A 23,547-nucleotide genomic window follows, 5' to 3' on the forward strand; every position below is an offset into this window, starting at 1 on the left:
GCATCTCTAAATGAGGTATATTGAATACCATTAAAGAATTGAATTTCCTCAAAACTTGTTGGCCCGCGGACTATGTTTAGAAGACATCTCAAGTAATACAACTCTCCAGTACCCGGTGGTACATAGAAAATACGACCTATTGCAAAACCTTTCTTTCTTGGATTCCATTCTCGAATGTCTTTTTTCCAAACAAACTTATTCGGCATCTCAATATAAGTTAATAACTTTGCCTCAGGAAATCGTTTGTTCGCTTCAAACCATCCATTGAACATGCTTTGACCGATTGTTTCTCTCAACAAAATGTTGTCAACTTTGTCGTCATCTTCGAATATCACGGTTTGACAGTCTGGTAAGTGAAAACTCAATCTCTCAACAGCTGGTGTTCTGAATTGCACGTCAAAACTAAACAGACGCCAAGTAGCCTTACAAGCTGATATGTACCGGCAGTCATAGTACATGTTATTCTCATCAATGACCTCATTGCCATGCACGTCAGAGGTACTTTTATAAAACTCAGCTGTGACCCTGTCATTCCCCTTATTCACATATTTGAATAGGTATTTGATTGATCTTGATTGATTGCACTATTCCACATCCATATGAGCCCTATATTTAAGGAGCAAGTACCTATTGTGTGGTACCACATATCTATTGTCCAATTGAATACCATTCTTCATTACAAACCTACCATCATCTCTACGTCTATAGATTAGGTAGCCATCTTCATCAAAAGTCGATGAATCAACAAATTTTTTGGGGAAATGCTTTAAACACCTTCCATTAACCATACAAGGAGATTGCTTTCTTACATGTCCACAAGGACCATGGACCATAAATTCATCTACAATCTCATAGTATTGTTGGTCAACTTCTTTGTTTGGTATCTCTGCTGATATAATGGTGTCAATAAAGTTGGGCACAACAATGCGATCGTTATTTGCTAAGAATAGTAGAATGTGAGCATGCGGTAGACCACGCTTTTGGAACTCAATAGTGTAGATTACTAAAAAACATATTAAAAAACAATACTAATTAGTAAGAATGAAATTCAATTCAAACAAAAAATTAATTTTTTATTTATAGAAAGTAATTCACCTGCTCTCACTACACCAAACAATTCTCTTGATCGCAACTCTTTTATTAGGTCATCCAACTTCATTTTAAAAATTTGGCAAACAATGTCGGGCCTATCTTCAGCTTTCAGACCACGTTGAGTTAGGTACCGTTCAATGTAGGACTTTTTTCCAATATCAAACCAATCACACTTGAAATGAACAATACGATGATCCTTTATGTATTCCAACTCAATTACTTCATTTAGCACTCCATAAAAATCAATTAATTCATCTCCATGATTTCCTTGCACAACAATTCCACTATTTTGAGTTTTGTGACGGCTCTCTCGATCTTTTGTATGGAATCTAACTCCATTGACAATGCAAGCTGTATACTTTCGAGAACATACTTGAGGCCCACAAGCTAATGAGTATAATGCATTCGTAGCTTTAGATATAGATTCAATACATAATTGTGATACCTAACAGTTTACATAGAAATTAGTAAAATTATGAATACAATGGTTTAAGTGTTTGCTAATGTAAATAATGTGTCTCTTATATACTTACCTTTTCTCTAAACCAAAATGGGAACTCTTTTTTATGCCTCTGATTAACATTAAGTAAACTTTCCTTCTCAAGTAAATTAATGTGTTCTCTACAAATGAAGAAACTAGTAAGAAACTAGAATATAATATAATGAAATTAGTTTTGTAGTTTAAAATTAGTTATATGTATTTATATCTACAAAGCATACTTACTCCATATATCTTCCAACTTCATCACAATTACTCAATGCAAACCACTGGATATTATCAAGTTCTTCTCTAGAAAATTTTTCATATTTCCAAGCACCAAATGGACGAACATTGTGTGAAAAAATTGACAACTCACTAGGTATTGCTTCCCCATCATTATTTCTATCTGGCTTGTTGAAACGGGTTTCTATTCAATCAAGGTATAAAGAAAGAAATGTTAAGCATTCACTTGCAACATAACCTTCAGCAATTGAACCTTCTGGACGAGCTTTATTTCTCACATAATGTTTAAGTGAACCCAAGAACCTATAACATTCAGGAAGTTAATTGCAATATGTAAGTTGAAAATAATTAAGATATTTGTTATATAGACGTTACCTTTCAATCATAAACATCCACCTAAATTGAACTGGCCCACCAAGGATAGCCTTTTGTGGAAGGTGAATTGCCAAATGTACCATGACATCAAAGAAGGCAGGTGGATAAATCATCTCCAACTTACAAAGTACGAAAACAATATTATTACGCATTGCCTCCAAATCTGTCAACTTTAAGGTCTTACAACACAACTGCGTAAAGAAATCACCTAACTCATATAACACAGTGACAACTTCCTTTCCCAAGCTTCCACGCACTCCAATAGGTAATATTCTTTGTAATAACACATGGCAATCATGACTTTGTAAACCTATCAATTTTCCATCCGTTGTCACACATCTGGAGATATTAGAAGCATAACCATCTGGAAACTTAACAGACTCCAAAAATTCGGCAAATTTCAATCTCTCATTTTTTGTTAGCATGTAACATGGATGTGGAACCTTATATTATCCATCTGCCCTCTTAACCAAATGCAATTCTTTCCTAATATTCATATCCTCTAAATCTTTTCTTGCTTTCACTGTGTCCTTATTTTTACCATCAATATTTAGCAAAGTTCCAATGATATTATCACAAATATTTTTCTCAATATGCATAACATCAAGATTGTGCCTCAATTTTAGCTTGCTCCAATAAGGAAGCTTGAAGAAAATACTTTTCTTACTCCAATTAAGCTCTTCAGGATTTCTTTTTCTTTTTCTTTTATTTGGATGCTTCCCAAATGGAGTGTCACTTACACTTTCCAATTGCTTTAACACTTCCTCACCAGATAATTCTAGAGGTGCACTTCGACTCTCCACATGCCCATTAAATTTTTTGCTTCGCCGCCATGCATGATTAGTGGGCAAGAAACAACGACTACCTAAAAATCCCAACTTACTTCTCAATCTTTGAGAACATGCATCATCATTGCAATTTGGACATGCCATATATCCTTTAGTAGACCATCCAAACAAATTTCCATAAGCAGGAAAGTCATTTATAGTCCAAAGAATAGAAGCATGCAATTGAAAATTTGTTGAAGAATAAGAATCATAAGTTGTCACACCTCCTTCCCATAATTCTATAAGATCATCAATCAATGGTTGCAAATAAACATCAATGTCTCTACCAGAAGCTTTAGGCCCGGGTATAAGTAGTGTTAGCATAAAAAATGAGTCTTTCATACACATCCATGGTGGTAAATTATATGGAATTAATATCACTGGCCACATACTATAAGCATTACTCATATTTCCAAATGGGTTGAATCCATCAGAAGCTAAACCAAGCCTAACATTTCTTGCATCATTAGCAAACCATGGAAACTCTTTATCAAAATCTTTCCAAGCCTTAGAATCAGCCGGATGACGTAAGTACTCACCATCATCAATTCATCTTTCCTTATGCCACCTTATATCATTTGGAATTTTTTTTTACATAAACAGTCTTTGAAGCCTAGGTTTTAGAGGAAAGTACCTTAGTATCTTATGAGGAATATTTTTTCCTTTACTACCCTTGACTTTCCATCTAGAAGTACCACATATAGGACAACATTCATTTGTCTCTAATTCCTTCTAAAATAACACACAATCATATTTGCATGCATGAACATTTGTGTATCCCAATCCCAAGTTACGAAGTATAGAATTAGACTCATAGTGAGAATGTGGAAGTGTATTTCCATCAGGTAAGCATTCTTTTAACAATTCAAGCAACATGTCAAATGATTTATTGCTCCATTTATTATACACTTTCAAATGAAGCAACTTCACAGTTAATTTTGAGAATTTAGTGCAACCTGGATATAATTCTTGTTTTGCTTCTCTCAACATGTTCTCAAAATGATCAATTTCACCACTATGAGTATTGGGATTTAACTGTGAGTTGAGGTTCACAAAATTTCCATATTTATTTAAGAACTCATGGACTCCATCTAAGTTTTCATCATCATCAGAATCATCATACTCAACCTGAGAACTATTATTACTTGGTTCTTAAAAAGTCCGTGGCTCACCATGAAATATCCATTGTGTGTAATCTGTATCTATTCCATTTTTGCGCAAATGCATATATACCACACTTTGATTTAAGGATGTTGTGTTTAGGCATTTTTTACATGGGCACCTAATCTCACAATCATGTCCCAAGTGATTTCCCACAAATAACATAAAGTTCTTAAGTCCTTCTATATATTCATTAGACCTTTTATTCTGTGTCATCCATGTTAAAATAATTATCATTATTATTATATGATTTATTATTTTCTATGGCTCATAAATGTTTATTTAAATTTAATAATAACAATAATTATGTTATTGGTTAGATAAAATAAGGAGCAGTTTCAACTGCTTAGATAACCACTCACGTTGATGGAACTGTGAGATGGTTTATCAACCACTCAGAGTCTCTGGTCCTCTCCCCAACCTTCCTGCAAACTAAAATCCTCTCTCCATCAGAGTTCTTTAGTCTAAAGAGAATTGCTTAAGGTTTGGAGGGAGAAACCGAGTCTTTAGTTGAAGCAAGCATTTGAAGAAGAGCTATGGAGCCAGGTACCCCTGTTAAACATTAATGCATACCACATGTAAGATAAAACTTAAATATATATGATCTTCAGAACACATGTTTTTCACATACATTATGATGAAAATAATTGTCAGGTTGCGTATTTGGGTATTGTTTATTACAAACATTTTCGTCATTAATTTCAATTCCCATTTATTTGTATGTTTCGGAATTGTTTACGTTGTTGATATATGCATATGAAAACGTTTATACGTGGACCTCAAGTACGCTGTTTATACATATGGAATGTTAATGCATATGATGATATACTGTTATGTTTGGCTTTTCATATATATAATGATGAAGTAGGCCTTTTTGCATTAATTGATATTTGCATGCATGTTAATACATTCACATGTTTGATGGCATGTATATAGTTGTTTGTACGTATGTATGCATCCTTGATGGCCTGTATAGTTGTTCGTATGTAAGTATGACGGTACAATAGTGCATGTTTAATTGAGGGTAGAGAAAGACGGTAACATGGGGCAAATGCACATGTGTTGAGTTTTGGTTTCATTATGGTCGTATTTGCATAAGAGAATAATTCCAATTTCTATATGTATTTACACATGCGAATGTATGTAATGTTGTATTAAGTTGATGGCACAGGATATTCTACACATCTATTCATATTCTGCATAATCTATATATTTAAAGCATCATCAAATTGACAACTGCATATATTATGGCAAATCATTGCATATATATTTGTATGTATTGTTTTTGTAGGCAATGAAATTTCATTTGTATCAAAATGAAGTAATGAAATTGATATGCAGTGATCAATTTATTTATTTTAGGTATTCTTTTATATTGTTATGCTTTATTGATTTTATGATTTTATTTTATTATAATCATTTGATATCTAATTATGATTATTTGTTAGTCACCAAAGTGACCAAATTATAAAGTTTTATAGATATCAAATTTAAATAAATTAATTCAATTACCCATAATTATGTGATGCTTATAATGAAATGACATGTTTTTATTATCTATTATATTGGGTAAATTGAAGTTTAATAATTATGAAATATTTAAGAGTCACCCAAAGGTTGATCAATTATTTCATGATTATAAACATAATAGCAGTTAATTATTTATATTTGATTGAATTGTTTAGCATATCCAAAGATAGCAAACAAGTCTAGTCGTAATACAATTAATAGCCAATGTATAACATTAAACATAATGATGCTCAACTATTACTATTTTCACATAATTGTACTTTCAACGATTGTTGCGATTGGGTCGCCATTTGATAACAATAACATCTCGTCTGGAATGTCAATCCACTACAAGAAAAATGCTCATAGACAACGGTTAAATTGTCTATGAGGTAAAATTTCTGTTGTTGAAGGTGGTGTTGTTGTAAGTCCCACGCAAAGACAACGTACGGTTTTTAACCGTTGTCTATTATTAAGTGTTGTTGAAGTCAGTGTTGTTGTAAGTCCCACACAAAGACAACAGTTTTTAACCATTGTCTATTCTAGAAACATTTGCATATGATATTTTAGAAAAAATAATTTTTCCCAAAACATTACACTATGTTGTTTTTATTATTATTACTATTATTATTGTTGTTGTTGTTGTTGTTATTGTTATGTATACCTATCTAGGTCATTTTACATGTTAACCGCTAACCTAAACAGCTAATTTTACCAAACATTATTTTACAAAACGTTAATACAATCCGTTGGTCAAACTCGCTAATACAATCTGGTAGTTAAATAAAACCGTTGTCTAAATAAAACACGGGTGCACAAAGACAACGTTTTTAATAAACCGTTGTCTTTGAAGTGTTGTCTATTCAAGTGTATTTAAAGACAACACACAAACGACAACGGTTAAATAAAACCGTTGTCTTTTATTTTTAAAAAAAACATAAATGCGCAAAGACAATAGTTTTAAAAAATCGTTGTCTTTGTAGTGTTGTCTATTCAAGTGTGTGTCACAAATGACAACGGTTAAATGAAACCATTGTCTAAATAAACAAAAGGGCGCACAAAGACAACAGTTTTAATAAACCGGATTCTTTGAAGTGGTGTCTATTAAAGTGTGCTTAAACACAACACACAAACGACAACGGTTAAATAAAATCGTCGTATTTAAAAAAAAAAATAAACGTGCAAAGACAAAGGTTTTAAAAAAACCGTTGTCTTTGTAGTGTTGTGTATTCAAGTGCACTTAAACACAACACACCAACGACAACGGTTACATAAAATTGTTGTGTAATTAAAAAAGGGGATGCACATAGACAACAGTTTTAAAAAACTGTTGTCTTTGAAGTATTGTCTATTAAAGTGTGCTTAAAGACAACACACAAATGACAACGGTTAAATAAAACTGTTGTCTATTTTAAAAAAAATAAACGCGCAAAGATAACGGTTTTAAAAACCGTTGTCTTTGTAGTGTTGTGTATTCAAGTGCACTTAAAGACAACACACCAACGACAACGGTTACATAAAACCGTTGTCTTTTATTTAAAAGAAATGCACATAGATAACAGTTTTTAAAAATCGTTGTCTTTGCGGTGTTGTCTTTTGACAAAATGCACAAAGACAACACACTAAAGACAACGGTTCGGTAAAAACCGTTGTCTTTAATAAATGTGTTGCATCAAAAACAACGGTTTTGTCCAAAACTGTTGTCTTTTATACAAAAGACAACACTTTTGTCAAAAACTATTGTCCTTTTAGTGTTGTCTATGTGCATTTTTCTTGTAGTGATCTCTAGACAATCTTCTGTCGATGAACCTGCTGTACCATCCCCTATAGCAGCTATCCAGTTTGCAAATTGTTCAACTTGTTGTTTTTCTATGGCATTCTCCACGCTATTCAACCGTAGATTTTTTGTCAACCTAAGAACAGTACAATTGCGCCATAGGTAAGATGAATTTATTGTTGCAGATACAATATCTTGCCTAAAGCCCTTAGGTATTACCGGTAAAATCTGCCTAAAATCACCTCCTAGAACTACAGTCTTACCACCAAATGTAGACATCTCACTCGCAGGATTAGAAAAGCGGAGCAAGTCTCGCATAGTTCTATCTAGTGCTTCGAAGTAGTGTTTGTGCATCATGGGGGCTTCATCCCAAATGATTAACTTTGTCTTCACAATCAAATCAGCAAGGTCGCTACCTGGTTTAATATTACACGTGGAGTCCTCATTAATATTAATTGGTATAGCAAACCTTGGGTGTGCAGTTCTTCCACCTGGCAAGAGTAGCGAAGCAATGCCACATGAAGCTACATTGATAACAATCTCACCTTCAGACTTCAATGTTGAAGATAGGGTCTTCCATAGAAATGTCTTCCCTGTTCCACCGTGTCTATAATAAAAAAACAACCCACCGTATCATATGATAGTTCTTCAAACAACAAACGATTTCCATTTAGCCTTATAGAAGAAGAATTTGGTACCGGCATTGGAGGATAGTCTTTTAAAGATTTGTTGTATACTTGTAACAACTTCTCTACCTCTATTAGAGTCAAATTCTCTTTCTCCTCATTTGTTAAAACTAAATCTGTAAGGACATAACGCAAATTAGAAAAATAATAACTGTTTACAACTCAAATTCGTTTTAGTAAAGTAAATGTATACTTAACGCGAACCTGGTATTGATAAAAGTTTGCACTGATTGTATTGCACATCTTCACCAAGGTAATCCAAAACCTCCTTCCAAACAATTTCTGGCCTATTAAATGAATTTGATGTCAACAATGTCACAAAAAGTTTCCTCATTGAATGAGTAGATGACCAATGACTTGCTTCTTTAATTGCATCCACATACTCCTTATCATCATCCAATAGTCCACGGGCATAACACGCATCTCTAAATGAGGTATATTGAATACCATTAAAGAATTGAATTTCCTCAAAACTTGTTGGCCCGCGGACTATGTTTAGAAGACATCTCAAGTAATACAACTCTCTAGTACCCGGTGGTACATAGAAAATACGACCTATTGCAAAACCTTTCTTTCTTGGATTCCATTCTCGAATGTCTTTTTTCCAAACAAACTTATTCGGCATCTCAATATAAGTTAATAACTTTGCCTCAGGAAATCGTTTGTTCGCTTCAAACCATCCATTGAACATACTCTGACCGATTGTTTCTCTCAACAAAACGTTGTCAACTTTGTCGTCATCTTCGAATATCACGGTTTGACAGTCTAGTAAGTGAAAACTCAATCTCTTAATAGCTGGTGTTCTGAATTGCTTGTCAAAACTAAACAGACGCCAAGTAGCCTCACAAGCTGATATGTACCGGCAGTCATAGTACATGTTATTCTCATCAATGACCTCATTTTCATGCACGTCAGAGGTACTTTTATAAAACTCAGCTGTGACCCTGTCATTCCCTTTATTCACATATTTGAATAGGTATTTGATTGATCTTGATTGATTGCACCATTCCACATTCATATGAGCCCTATATTTAAGGAGCAAGTACCTATTGTGTGGTACCACATATCTATTGTCCAATTGAATACCATTCTTCATTACAAACCTACCATCATCTCTACGTCTATAGATTGGGTAGCCATCTTCATCAAAAGTCGATGAATCAACAAATTTTTTGGGGAAATGCTTTGAACACCTTCCATTAACCATACAAGGAGATTGCTTTCTTACATGTCCACAAGGACCATGGACCATATATTCATCTACAATCTCGTAGTATTGTTGGTCAACTTCTTTGTTTGGTATCTCTGCTGATATAATGGTGTTAATAAAGTTGGGCACAACAATGCGATCGTTATTTGCTAAGAATAGTAGAATGTGAGCATGCGGTAGACCACGATTTTGGAACTCAATAGTGTAGATTACTAAAAAACATATTAAAAAACAATACTACTTAGTAAGAATGAAATTCAATTCAAACAAAAAATTAATTTTTTATTTATAGAAAGTAATTCACCTGCTCTCACTACACCAAACAATTCTCCTGATCGCAACTCTTTTATTAGGTCATCCAACTTCATTTTAAAAATTCAGCAAACAATGTCGGGCCTATCTTCAGCTTTCAGACCACGTTGAGTTAGGTACCGTTCAATTTCTGGCCACTTAGGATTGCAAGTAAATGTGATGAATAGATTTGGATAACCTGTCCACCGACATATGGCCATAGCATCCTGGTAGTTTTGTACCATATACCTAGCACTAACTGTGAAGCTTGATGGTAGAATAATACGCTTGCCTTGTGTGCTCGGATCAATCTCACCACGGGTTAGCGCATCTGACAACCCTTTGTAAGCTTCACATATTAACGACTTTTGATTGTTCCTTATGTATATTAGCCTTCCAGTTTCAACCATTGTGCAGGCGTCTACCAAGAACTGTTGAAATAACCGTTTGGAGAATAGCAACGTCGACAGCTCCCCAGGATGTTCATGCATGCGAAAGGAGAAGAATTCCCTAGCCGTTATGCGGGTCCTACCATTGGATTGAGTGTTGGATTATTTACACCGTTGGATGTCCTCTCTGTAGCCGTCTTCACCATATGGAAATAATAGTGGATATTGTAAAGGTAAGTATGATGGATGCAATTCACTTATCCTTTTCAATAGACCAGACCTAGTCTCAACCAATATATCACGTTGACCCATTGTTGGGTCCAAGTCTCCTACAATAAGTGCAGCAACCTCTGACACAGTTGGCAAGTTATATGTTCTGGCATCTTTATTCCGTTTTCCAATAAGTCTCATCTTGATTTCTACACGTGGATTTGATTCAATATGTGTCTTGGCATTACGGAATGATTGGACTAAAACATTGTTCTCGTCAAGAGCTTTTTCAATGTCAGAGACAACATCCACATGAATATTATCTTTGTCATTATTCTTCCTACAAAAAAGAATCATTATGTTTAAACCTGTAATTTTGAATAGTAATTTAGAAACGTTCCATTAAGATAACATTTCTAGAGAATAAAATATTACATACCTCACAGAACCAATACGGTTATTAATTTCATTATCTGTGTCGTGTATGTACAATTGATCAAATTTTTGTTGGTTACCCTCGGTGGGTAACAAACTACCAATTGAGTGAAAATTCTGCCCATTTATCCGAAAAATTGGTGGTGCACCACCGCAATTAATTGAGTGGTCAATCTTACCGCCCATAGATGTGAAACTAAACATACTATTGTATGACCTAATGTTTTTTAGGAAACACGTCCGCTTGTCACCGTGAGAAAAGAACAATTCATACAACTCTTTCTGCGGAGTGGACATTTGCGGCAACTTAATCTTCCCATGTGCGCATGCGCAACAAACTGAATATTTAGGCAATGACTTTACTCTAGACTGACTAAGGCGCTCATTGTACCAAAACGTTGCAGAACAATGTTCACACCTATATGATGGATCCCACAATCAGCATATTGAACTGCAGTATCGTTTGAAAAAAATAAGACGTTAGTTAATAGACAACTAAACAACACTATAATAATTTATGTTAATTAAAAATGTATAAGATAACTTCTTTACCATTAATTACCTTCGTTTTCAATAACTTCATCAAAATCTTGACTTAAATCTCGACAAATTATACCTTGTGTATTTGATTCTTAGGGAATATTTATTGTAGAATTTTCCAAGAAATATGATTGAGTATTATAATTACCTAAGAAAAACAAAAGAACGAATGAAATAACTACCATTGTGAATTTCCATTTCATCGAGAATTGAATATCTAAAATATTTAAATACATATGTGGAGATACATTCACATTGTTTTCTAATCGGGAAGCAACCGTTACTTCCAATGCACCTTTGATTTTCTTCCTCTGCCTAATCCGGCTACCTGCTTGTTCGATAAGGGTTAGTTTAAATAGCAAACCAATTTTTGGGAAGCATAGATAAAAAATCCCATAGTAATGATATATTCATATACGTACAGTTTGTAATATCACTAAGAGGTATAGACTTATCGGATCCCACCGCCATGTTCAAACTACTTCTTGGAGTATTGTTCATCTTCCCGAAATACGGTAAGTTTGGACTACCTGCTAAGAGTTGACATTAATTTTAATGAAACTTACTAATAAGAATACATAATGAATAATAACTATAATTTAAAAAAAAATCTTAAGTGTAAAACCCCGATGAAATTGTACTAACCTATTACAAGTTGTTGTTTTCCCTTAAATTTAGGTCGTTCAGAAGTTCTGCTCTCATATGGCTCACCCAATATAGAATTTGGAGTTGTGTTAACAACACTACTCCTCTCTAAAATAATCATAATGTGATTAGTTATATATAGCAGGCATATGTAAAAACTAATACAATCGAATAAATTAACACTAACCGTTTGTCAACACACTGAAAGGAGTGGATAGCGATTTTTGAAATACACCATATATGAGTAAAGTACTTGATTCACTATTTTTCGGTGTAGGTGAACAATTTTCTACAAAATATAATAGAAAACAAATGTACTACGTTAGACCACAAACTTTTGATATTTGTAATTCCATATTGGGTATGAAACCTGGAAATACATAATATTTTAAGAAAATTTAATATTAAAATTTTAGTTACCATTTAATAATTATTTTATTCATGAAAGAGAAGGGAGAATAATAGTATTTATTTGTAAAGTGTAAGAGAATGCAAAAAGGTAAGATATATATATTTGTGAATGGTAGGTGAGAAATATTATGATTTTTGGAAGGGAAGGGTGGAGGTATTAGAATAATCACGGTGATGGTTGTTGGATATTTATATAGTAAATGTCAAAATTTTTAGCATAAAATGACATATAAAGTAGCTATTTTATGGTATAAATATATGTAGGCACTCTCGATCTGGGTCGGGTCAAATTAGATTTGGGTTCTTGGTAGTGAGATGAAAAGATCGATATATTTCATGCAACCCTATATGTATATATATAAGAAAATTTAATATTAAAATTTTAGTTACCATATTAATAATTATTTTATTCATGAAATTACCCTCTATATATATATATATATATATATATATATATATATATTCTCTATCTCTATCTATATTAAAGCAAAATGAAGTAGGGAAAAAATTTTCCCGCTCAAGGAAAGAGGAAAGAGTATTCTAGAAAGCAATCTATTTATTAATGAAAATGCATTTAATAATTTAATAAAAATAAAATCTTAAAAAGGAATGAATTTTTTTTTGACCTAAATGCATCCAGCAAAGGCTTGATTGGCGCAAAGGAATTAATTGCATTTAATTTTATAGATAATTTCAATTTTCAACACATTTCGATGGCTACTGCAATAAATTAAACATAGCGTGGATGCAGAATTCGAAGGGTTGGCATCAGTATTTATTCTTCAACCATTTACAAAACACAATTCAAATTATAGCTAGATTTGAGATCTTGAGCATCAAAATGTATTAATTGTTTATAGCTTTGAAACACAATTTTCATAGCTACTCCATTATAAATATCAACAAATGCATCCAAAAATTTAACTACGAAATATTGGATCAGCATCCGAGATCATGGTGAACAGAGAGATCAAAGACACAAAACGGTAGACATGAACATATTTGCGAAAGAATAGAATTGCAGTGGGACTTGCCAGAGAGTTGAGTTGAAGATAGATGGGCAGAATTGGTAGGGAGCCAACCGGAGAAGGACATCATATAGGCTGTGGAGTCGTTAGAAAAACGACCATGCCACCAGCTAATTGTGCGAATCGAAGAGGACGATTGCCGGTTGATGATAATGTTACGAGCCTCACCTTTGATGCCTTCTTAGCACCCCACCCCACCCCACACGTCCTCTTGATCACGATTGCCGCTTAGGCTGCAGCTGTGAGGCTCACACAGAGCAAGAAGTAGAAGATGGGTTGGAAGTATCCAGTATCCAATGCAAAGCCAAAACTGAAAATCAGACTGTAGTTTTTTTTTTTGGGTGGGGAAAAAGATTGTTGGCTGATTTTCGTTTCTCTTTTCTTTTTCCTTTAGCATGCAAATCTTTGATGCTATATTTCTTTTTAAGATTTATATTTATATATATTCATATATTAATATATATATACTACATTTAGTTTCATGCATCCTTTGAAACTAACTTATTTTGTTTAAGTAGTTGCTTTGATGAATGTTATGTATTCATTGTTCAATCTATGCAGCCTCACGATGAAGACGATCTGGCAATATTTTTCAAAGAAAAACACAGAAAATGGAAGCAAGATGACTACAGTACACACTAATGAATTTAGTTACGGGCTGGGCTCTTTTGAATGGGAAGGTTCTGCAGACATGGAAATTTAAATTCTGCAAGGCATATGTTTGAGAGGATGAGGAAGAATGACATAGATTTAGATCATGTATCTTTTACAATGTTGAGTAAAGGACTTGCAAAAGGGTATGCTTTTAATGATTTGGTTGGCAGTAATGTATAGTATAGTCAGTGCTTTTAATTGGATTTTCAGCGCTGAAAGGACGAAGCATGCAAAAGTTATACCGTGTAAAGTGTACAAGTTGTAACTATGCCAAACGAGATCATGCACTGTAACTTAGAAGATCGATATTGGCGGCCTAATTAGGAAGACGAATTGGGGGATAAAAATGCAGAGGTTTTTGTAAAAAGAACAACTCATTTTTCCCTTTTTTTTAAAAAAATTAATTATATCTCATATATACATTTAATAAAATCTTATATTGATAAAAAATAGAGAAATATTTGGACTCTTTAAAGTAGTTAGATTCTTGATTTATTTTTCAGTTTAATCCCTTTGTTGTTTTGTTTTTACTTTTGAGTGTGTGAAATGTTTGGATTCTCTAACGTTGTGAATGTGGTGTATTTTTGTTAGAATGCTTTTTATTTCATCCTATTACTAATCTCTGTAAGCAAGTACTTTTAACATTTTAATTGAATTTTTGTGATATGAGGTTTTTATATAAATATATATATATATATATATATATTTTTGGAATAAGGTTTTTTGTTTAATATTAATAACTAATGATATAAATGGTAGCTATTCTTTTTTTTTTTTTTAGGATTACAAAGTATGAATTGATCTCTGTTGCAAAATAAAGAAAATCGTGTTGCTCAATGTGTTGTCAAAAGCTATTGAACGCTTTAAGAAATAGCATTGAAAGTGATATTTTTTGTAATAGGAGAGTAGACTTAATACACACTAGTACATAATTGATAATATAAGGAGGACTTTACGCTACACCTGCTTAATATAGGTGTAGCAGAAAGTGATAAAAAAACAAAACAATGGCAATACCGTAAATATATACATAAGAATCCACTACACCTATAAATTAAAGGTGTAGTGGATTCTAAAAAAATAACAAATAATAAATAAATATAAAATTTTCGGCGTCACCCAGCCGTGAGGGTACCGCAAAAAATTAATGCTTTTTCATTTTTTTCTTTTAAATTAAGCAAATCCGTGGAAGCAAAATCCCAAACCTAAGTCTCCATCTGCAGTGCTACCACCCCACATTGAAACAACACCCCCAAATCTCCATCCGCGAAACCAGTGCTACCGCCGGCCTCATCCCCCATTCCGGTTACCAAAGCTTTCGCCGCCACCCGCCATAGCCTCCTCTTTGTTCAGCAGCCACCGCTCGCCATATTGCATCAAGTTGTTACAAGAAATTAGATTACCAAATGGCCGATCTTATTAGTATTATTATTTGAAAATGTTTATTTTTTTATGTTTATTAAAATATTACACTATATGACTTTATTTATGTCGTTAAAATTTAACTATATATATTTAGAATCAGAACATCAAATTAAAAATTTTTTAAATTGTAGCTGTGCGGTGCTGTGCACAGCTACATTTTATAAAAATTTTAATTTAATGTTAGAAAAGTCATATAGTGTAAAAATTTTGTACTTTGGTAATATTGTACAACTTTGCTTTTCCCTTTTAATAGATATTGCGATTGACTATTAATTTTGTTACATTTAAATATTCAATATTTTATTTTTAATTTCTCAAACATTTTTATGATTTTAAATTTTTGATGATTGAAAACTTAAAAACAAAATTAATGATTACCACCTATAATTTAATAATAATATTACTAATATTTAGTCCGTGCATCACACGGGGATCATACTAGTATATATATAAAAGAATATATTTTTGTCCGAGAATGATACAAAGGTGTGGTTTATTCTGGAAACCACACCTCCTCTTGTACGCTCAACGCAATTCCAGTGCCTTCTTCTCATCCTTCAACTTTCCTTTTCACTTGCTTCTTAATTTTTTTTCTCTCCAAAACATTTATATGTCTTAGGCGAGAAATTGAGAGATCTAGCTACAAATCTCAGTTACTCCATTTCTCCGATTTTCAACACGATCGTTGTTGATCTATGTTGAAGTAACACTTTGGGCGAATCTAAGTGAGGGAACGATGAATGTTCACACGGGTTTCATACCTGTCTATGGAGATCAAATAACCTAAGAAGGAATACGAAAGGCAGGCTTTGAGCTCTACGGAAAGCTACGCTAAGTGTGATTTAGGGCTTTTTGATTTTAATATTTAATTAGTTCATTTCTACAATTTTCTATGCAGTGTGGATAAGGGCTTTGTGATTTAGTTTTGTATTTAGTGTTTTTTATACGATTTTATACTTAATTTTCAATATATTGTAGGTATATGGAAGATCGAATACATGCATGACAGATCTGTCTACAGATTTGTTATTGTTTGGAACTGCAATACAAAGCTATGCACGGGTCAACTGAGATAAGATTCACAAATATACTTACAGATAAGTGTTAATTTGTGCTTTTTTATTTTGGAATTTAATTATCTGAAATTATAAGAATTTTGAGTTACAATTGAATTCTATACTGCTCTATGAATTATATTTGAATTAAATGAATATTTACTGTTAATACAGAATGAGTAATATATTTTTTTTAGGAAAAATATAAATTCTGTGTACATTTCATTATATAGTAAATAATTCTTCTCAAAATCCTAAGGTTACTTTACAATCAAATAGATTAGTATACAATTAAAGTAAAAGAGTATCAAGCATTTTATATCTATAATTAGTCTATATTAACAGTAATCTTTTGCATTGTGATTTATATATAGAATAGTGTGAATGTGAATATATTATGATTGCTTAAATTTGTATGTTCAGCATTTGTATTCAAAACAACTTTATAATGTGTATATGCTGGAAAGTGTTGACTAACCTTGGCTAGATGATGATGATACCTTCCTCTTCTTTCCAATTACTGTAGAACTTGAGAGTTGCTTCATTTCTTCAACCTTAGGAATTGTATTTACTCTACAGTGTTTGAGGATGGGCTTATATGCTAACCAATCTGCTATTAAATTTTTGTTTTAATTAGAGATGTGCTGCTTGTTTATATTGGGGACTGAACAGTTTTTAAAATGATGAGTTCACATGTCCCAAAAAACATAAATATCATGTATCAATCATTCATTAATTTTTTTGATACACATATGATAAGTATACATGTATATACTTAGTGAATTTTGTTTCGTTCCTTATAGATCCTTATTTGAATACTTTTTTTTTTTTACAGGTTAAGTAATTTGAGTTAATTCTGTTTCATTTCTTCCACTAATGTATGATTTTGCAGTTGAAATCTTCTTTGCTGCTTCACATGGATGGAACCAGTCCTATTGCTGAAGATATTGGTGGTCAGGTAAAATTTTCAAAAGATCTAACCTATAACTTCTCTTTTTCAATTCCAGAAAAATGGTTGCAAATTAAGATAATGCTTACATACAATGTGAAACTAAGACCTCTCATCATGCTCTTCTTACATATGGCCGAAGAATACCATTCGCTGAATTATTTGCTAGGATTGATGCTGTAGATGCAAGTACAATCAAACGTGTTGCAAACCGTTTTATATTTGATCGGGTAGCAAATATACTAAATATACTTAGTGGATTTTGTCTTGTTCTTTTTAGATCCTTATTTGAATACTTGTTTTTTTAGAGGTTAAGTAATTATGGATGTAAGTTTCATGGCAGCTGAAAACATTCATAGTTTTTTATAGTTCCTTATATCAACAATTTATTTTTTTACATAGATTAATTGGGTGTAGATTTAAGATACATTTCACGATTGTAAATAACATAATTTTGTCCTGGTTTCTTATAGTAGAATTTGAATTTTTTTTACACAGTTAACTTTATGTGAATTTATTTGACATTGCAGCCGAGCCTATTTAATATTTTGACACACATGCATAAAAGGGAATAAGTTTTGTCACTTCCCAACATTTTGGTTTGTGTAGAAAAAAGGAGTTTGTATACTGTAATCCAAATACATTTTTTGGATTTTAATTTAGAATGAAGTTATGAAGTAGATTATAAATTTAATTAAATCAATTATAGTTGAAGTATATCCTGGTTAAACAATTGATTAAGAATTTTTTTCCCAACAACATTAAGTCCTTATACACAAAACACAATCCAGTTGACAACAAATTTGGTATAGTTACTTATACTTAGTACTATGCAGAGATTGCAGAAGCCTCTCCATAGATTTTTTATTAGTTTATATGCTTATATTGTTTTTTTGACTTGAATTTGAATCTATAAACTTTTGCAGGAACATGAACATGGATTGTGGCTATATTGGAATCCTATTTATAGACATTGGATGTTGTCAACTGAAAGGTTAGTCTTTTTACTGTTACTTGTACAATTTCTTGATTGCTTGACTTTGTGAGCTATGTGAAATGCATGATATGTTTAATACACATATAAATATATGAATATTGTAGTGCTGTAAAATGTTGTATTAATAATGTTGGGCCCAAGTTGGAAAATTACATAGCATTTTTACAGTAAAATTCAAATACAATTTATAAGAAGCTAGAACAAAAAAAAAATTTCCTAGCCACTGATCTTGTTGTTCAGACTTGATTTGTTTATACCTTCTTGACCTGCAAATTACATTTACTGCAAGTATTAGTGAATAAGTACTATTAGTTTCAAAAAAAAAAAAAAAGAAGTAACCTTTAGTAAGTATAAAGGGTAAAGAAATCATACCATGTCCAATGATATGCTAGGCAGTCATATAGCTGCACATACCCTCTTTTAAGTTCTTCATATTTACCTGTATTTCAGACATAGGAAAAAGGGTACTGAATAGTACTGAGCATTAAGATAGAGATTCAAACAGTTTTTAGTGATTAAACTGTTTAAGGATTTCAGACAGTGATATAGTAGTTAAAGTTTTAAGCAAAAAAAGCCAACACGGCAGAAACATTTGACAGTAGCAGAACAAAAAGAACCAAAACAGTGTTTTCAAAAACATGTTTCAAACAATCAATGTCTCTTTTAAGTCTTAAACTACATCCTCAGAGGTCTTCTCCAGCTTGACCTGTAGGAGCATTTTCTTTGTAGAGGTCTTGCTTGAGGAAAATTCATCTAAAAGACACCTCTTAACAGCTCCAGAGTCTAGATCCTCAACATCCTTGGCATTTCCAGTTATGGCCAGGGACTTTCAGCTTCACATTAAGAAATAAACTCCTGAAAAAAACACAGAAAAAATGACATTTAGTATTACATTTACCCTAAAATTTAGCTTGATTTTACTGAAAAGTATATAGATTCTACCTCATCCGATTCAAAACAGTCATTGGACTGAAGCTTAGAAGTTGGATCATTATCAAAGCTTTCCAGTAATTTAGGGTAGTAGGAATCAACCAATTTAGTATCGTTAATAACCTTCATAACAGCGAATGCATTATGACGGTTATCAAACTGTTCTTTCCTCACGGCAATCTTCCAGATTAGTGTCATAGAACACAAGGATAAAATCTCATTGGGTAGAAGTTGGTTATCCTAAAATTAGAGAGTAAATATATTAAGTATTAAGGTCTATACTTGATTGTAAAGTCATCTAATGAGTAATGGTGCATTACCTGTGGATATTTGTCTCTCAGTTCGACAGCAGACATGCCAATCAACTCTTTGCACTCCCGGTCCCACAAAAGGAATGATGCATTACCATTCCTATCAACAACTCTGACCTTAAGCCTATATCTCAACATTCCTTCTCCCCATGTCTTATTACACTTGTAACAGTCGTAGCACCCATTAGCATTTAGGGTAAGTTTTTTGCTACAACCAGATGTCTTACATGGGTTATAATACCAATCCAAACCATTTTCTATACCAACGATCTTAGCCACCACCCAATAGTCACTGTACTGGACAAAACTCATAATAGATTAAAAAGAGTTAAAGATTTGATTTTTATTAATTTATCTTAAGGAAAATACCTGTTTCTTCTCATAAACCTCAGCAATGGTAGTCATTATCATAGAACCACTATTGAATATGTCAAAAGTATTGGCAGCAGACATACTTGAAATAGAGCAAATACTACGCATAGGAGTCTTCTCACCACATATTCTATAATATAGATCAAATAGTTTAAGATTTGGGCAGATTAGTATTTTTTTTATAAGTCTTAACCTTAGAATAAAGTATAGGTAAATGTAGTTCTTACCTATCCCTAGACTCCAGAATTTCAGGGATGTCTTCATTGATAAATAATTGTGTGGCGTCATAGGAGCTTGAAATTTTAGTTTCCCCAGCTTAGGAAAATAACAAAAAGATAATAAAAAATTTTTTTTTCAGAATGTAGTCTGTTTTGTAGAAACAATATTAGGAATATAATTTGTTTTGTGTACTTACTATTGTAACAACTTCTGACCCTACAAAATTGCATCAAGATTATGACATGAAGATTGACACTTTTTTTGTACCAATAGACAACCTTATCCACATGATCGTCCCATATGTGCATTTCATTTCATCCCCACTGAATATTTAAAAAGATAATAGACTGTAAAACCAAAAACACATCCTAGGATTAAAAATAGAAGAATTAAAAGAAAACAACATATTTACCTTTCATCCTCTATGAGAAAGTCAATCAACCGAGAAGGCTTTCCACCTACAATCCTTTCTATTGGAGAGTAAATATCAACTATCCTTCCAATCACATCTAAAAAAATATATATATTAGATTGGCATAAAATAAATACTATACTAAATGATTACAATAGAGTATGATTATTTACCAATGAGTTCTTTGTCGTCAATCTGATCAGATGCCCTCAAAGATTTAAAACTTCTCAAACGAAACATATGCCTAGGAAAGTTTAAATTCTTGTACTGTTTCACAACTGTAGAGTAATTGAACTTGACCATAAATTTGTTTGGGCTCGTCTTATAAGTTTAAAAATTAGTAACCACAAGAAAATTTTTTAGACAATAAACTTTGCCTTCAACGAACTGGTTTTGAAATTTAACAACATGCTCACGTGGGATGTGAGCATGTAAAACATTACCCTACAATGAGAAGAAGACAAAAATTACACTACTGTATATGAACACTTTTCATATAAAACTTGATAATCCTATATACATTTTTGCAGGTTAGATATTACCTCGCTCTCATGGAAGACACATTATCGACATTTCACAGCTTTACTGGACTTCCGTTCCCTCACTTCATAAGTTTGAATACATCTAACCTTCAATGCGCACGTTGTTCTCATCGGTGATATCTGAGTGGCCAAGATATACATTGGCGGCATTTTGTATCCTAAATATTCTTTGCTGAAAGTGTTTGTAATTATATAGGATTGCAGTGGTAGAGGTGAACTGAAATTACACTCCTTTTATAGTACATGATTTAGATTCCTATTAATGTATTTTAATTAATTAAAACAATTAATGCCGACGTTTAGATAAGCCGTTTGTGGATTGAAATTATCTTCATTAATGCTCACGTTCAAATAACTAATGGACACGACTTTTGAACAAAATACTTATCCAAACGAAGAGTCTCAGCAGTCTAAAACTAAATAACATTAAACTCAACGTAGAACCCAATAGGCTATAGTAAAACGGCATCGTATGTTTTGAGCAGGAATTGGAGCCAAAATTTTTGGCCAAAAACATCTGACTTTTTTATATATAGAATATTTGCATTATATGGGTGAAAAACATGCACTACACGTTATTATAAAAAAAAATATGAGTTATGTAATTTCATTTCAAATAGCTATAAGAATGTGCACTTTTAGGCAATAAAATGTGCTCTGTATAGCAAGAAAATGTGCACTATAAACATAAAAATAACATAAACCATGGTTAATACCATGAACTCTAAGGATGAAGTACGTGAACTGTTAGGTTAGAATGTTTGCACTATTAAGCTTAAATATTTGCGCAGTAAGAGTAAAAATCATGCACTACATTCATAGAACTATATTATGATAATCATGCACTGATATTAACATAAACATTATACACAAATACGACAAAAACACCAGTTTCAACAGTAACACAAACATCAATCACCAAATATTTACAACAGTAATATGAGTAAACAAACACCAAATTGTGAACAAGTCATTCCTTCTTGAAGAACTTCATTGCTTTATCCTTATTTTCATCCCGAAGTTCGTTGATTTCGGCAGAGAGTATCGCAACAACGTATTTGACACGAAGTCGGTCTAGCTGGCTTCGATTGCCTTTCACAAGTCCACAATCCCATTCTTTGGCTAGAGACCCCATGAAGGTTTCCATGTGCCACATCACATATACCCCAAAAATCCTCCTTATTTTCATTATCTCTCCATGTCATTTTAATCCTTGTTGGTTTCACTTATTTGAAACGATTGGATTTTGCCTCCAAACCCTTACTCTTCAAGTACTCCATGACCATATATTTCTGCCACATCATGCTTAGGTTAGCAAATCATATTCAATCCAAAAAAAAACAAAACTTTTTTACTAAATAAAATGTTTTTAAATACTCACCAAATCAGAAGGCAAATTTCCATATTTCTGATCATTTGTCACAGATTTTGATGAATTATCAATGATATCAATTCTTTGATTCTTGATATTGAAGCATATCACATATGAATGCTCCGATGCAATCATATGGAAAAACATCTGCATTTGGGAAATCAAATCAATATATTAATATTTGTTTGGATAACTTATATACCATAACCTAAACCTAAACATTAACAAATCAAGGGCAGGGAGTTTTATGTGTGGAACACGCTGAAACTCATGATGAAGATTTTATTTAAATTGCTTTAGCTTGGCCGCATCATCCCCTCGGGGGTCCACCACAGTGTAGGACTGCATTATTAAAATATTATTAAATAGTTGTATAAATACTCATCACTTAATACTCTATTTTGTTTTATTCACTTACACATGGGTACGTTGTAGCAAAAACCCTAGTAGGAGAATTTGGATCTTTAAATCTTTCTAAGTCATTAAATATGATTGACCATACATCTAGCACAGATGCACTAACATATGCATGGTCCTTCAACGACAGCAACTCCATCCTCATCAACATTGTCGCCCCAGATCTGAATACATATTCTTCACTACTTTTCCAAAATTAAACATGTTAGATATATAAACATTTTCAAAAGATGGTTAGGAAAGTGAACTTAAAGGTTGAACAACATGCACTGTTAGGTAAGGAAATATGCACTACTAGGCATAAAACTTTGTACTATATGAATAAAAATCATGCACTACAAGTGATTATGAAAAATAATATAAAAATGCAATTTCATTTGATATAGCATAAGAATGTGCACTGGTAGGCATAAAAATGTGCTCTGTTTGGCAAAACAATGTGCACTATAAGCATACAACTAATCTAAAACAAGTTTAATAACCTGAACTCTAAGGATAAACAATGTGCACTTTTAGGTTGAAATAGTTGCACTACTAGGCATAAAACTTTGCACCATATGAGTAAAAATCATGCACTACAAG

Source organism: Ipomoea triloba, chromosome 3, assembly GCF_003576645.1.
Source record: "Ipomoea triloba cultivar NCNSP0323 chromosome 3, ASM357664v1".
Classification (NCBI taxonomy): Eukaryota; Viridiplantae; Streptophyta; class Magnoliopsida; order Solanales; family Convolvulaceae; genus Ipomoea; species Ipomoea triloba.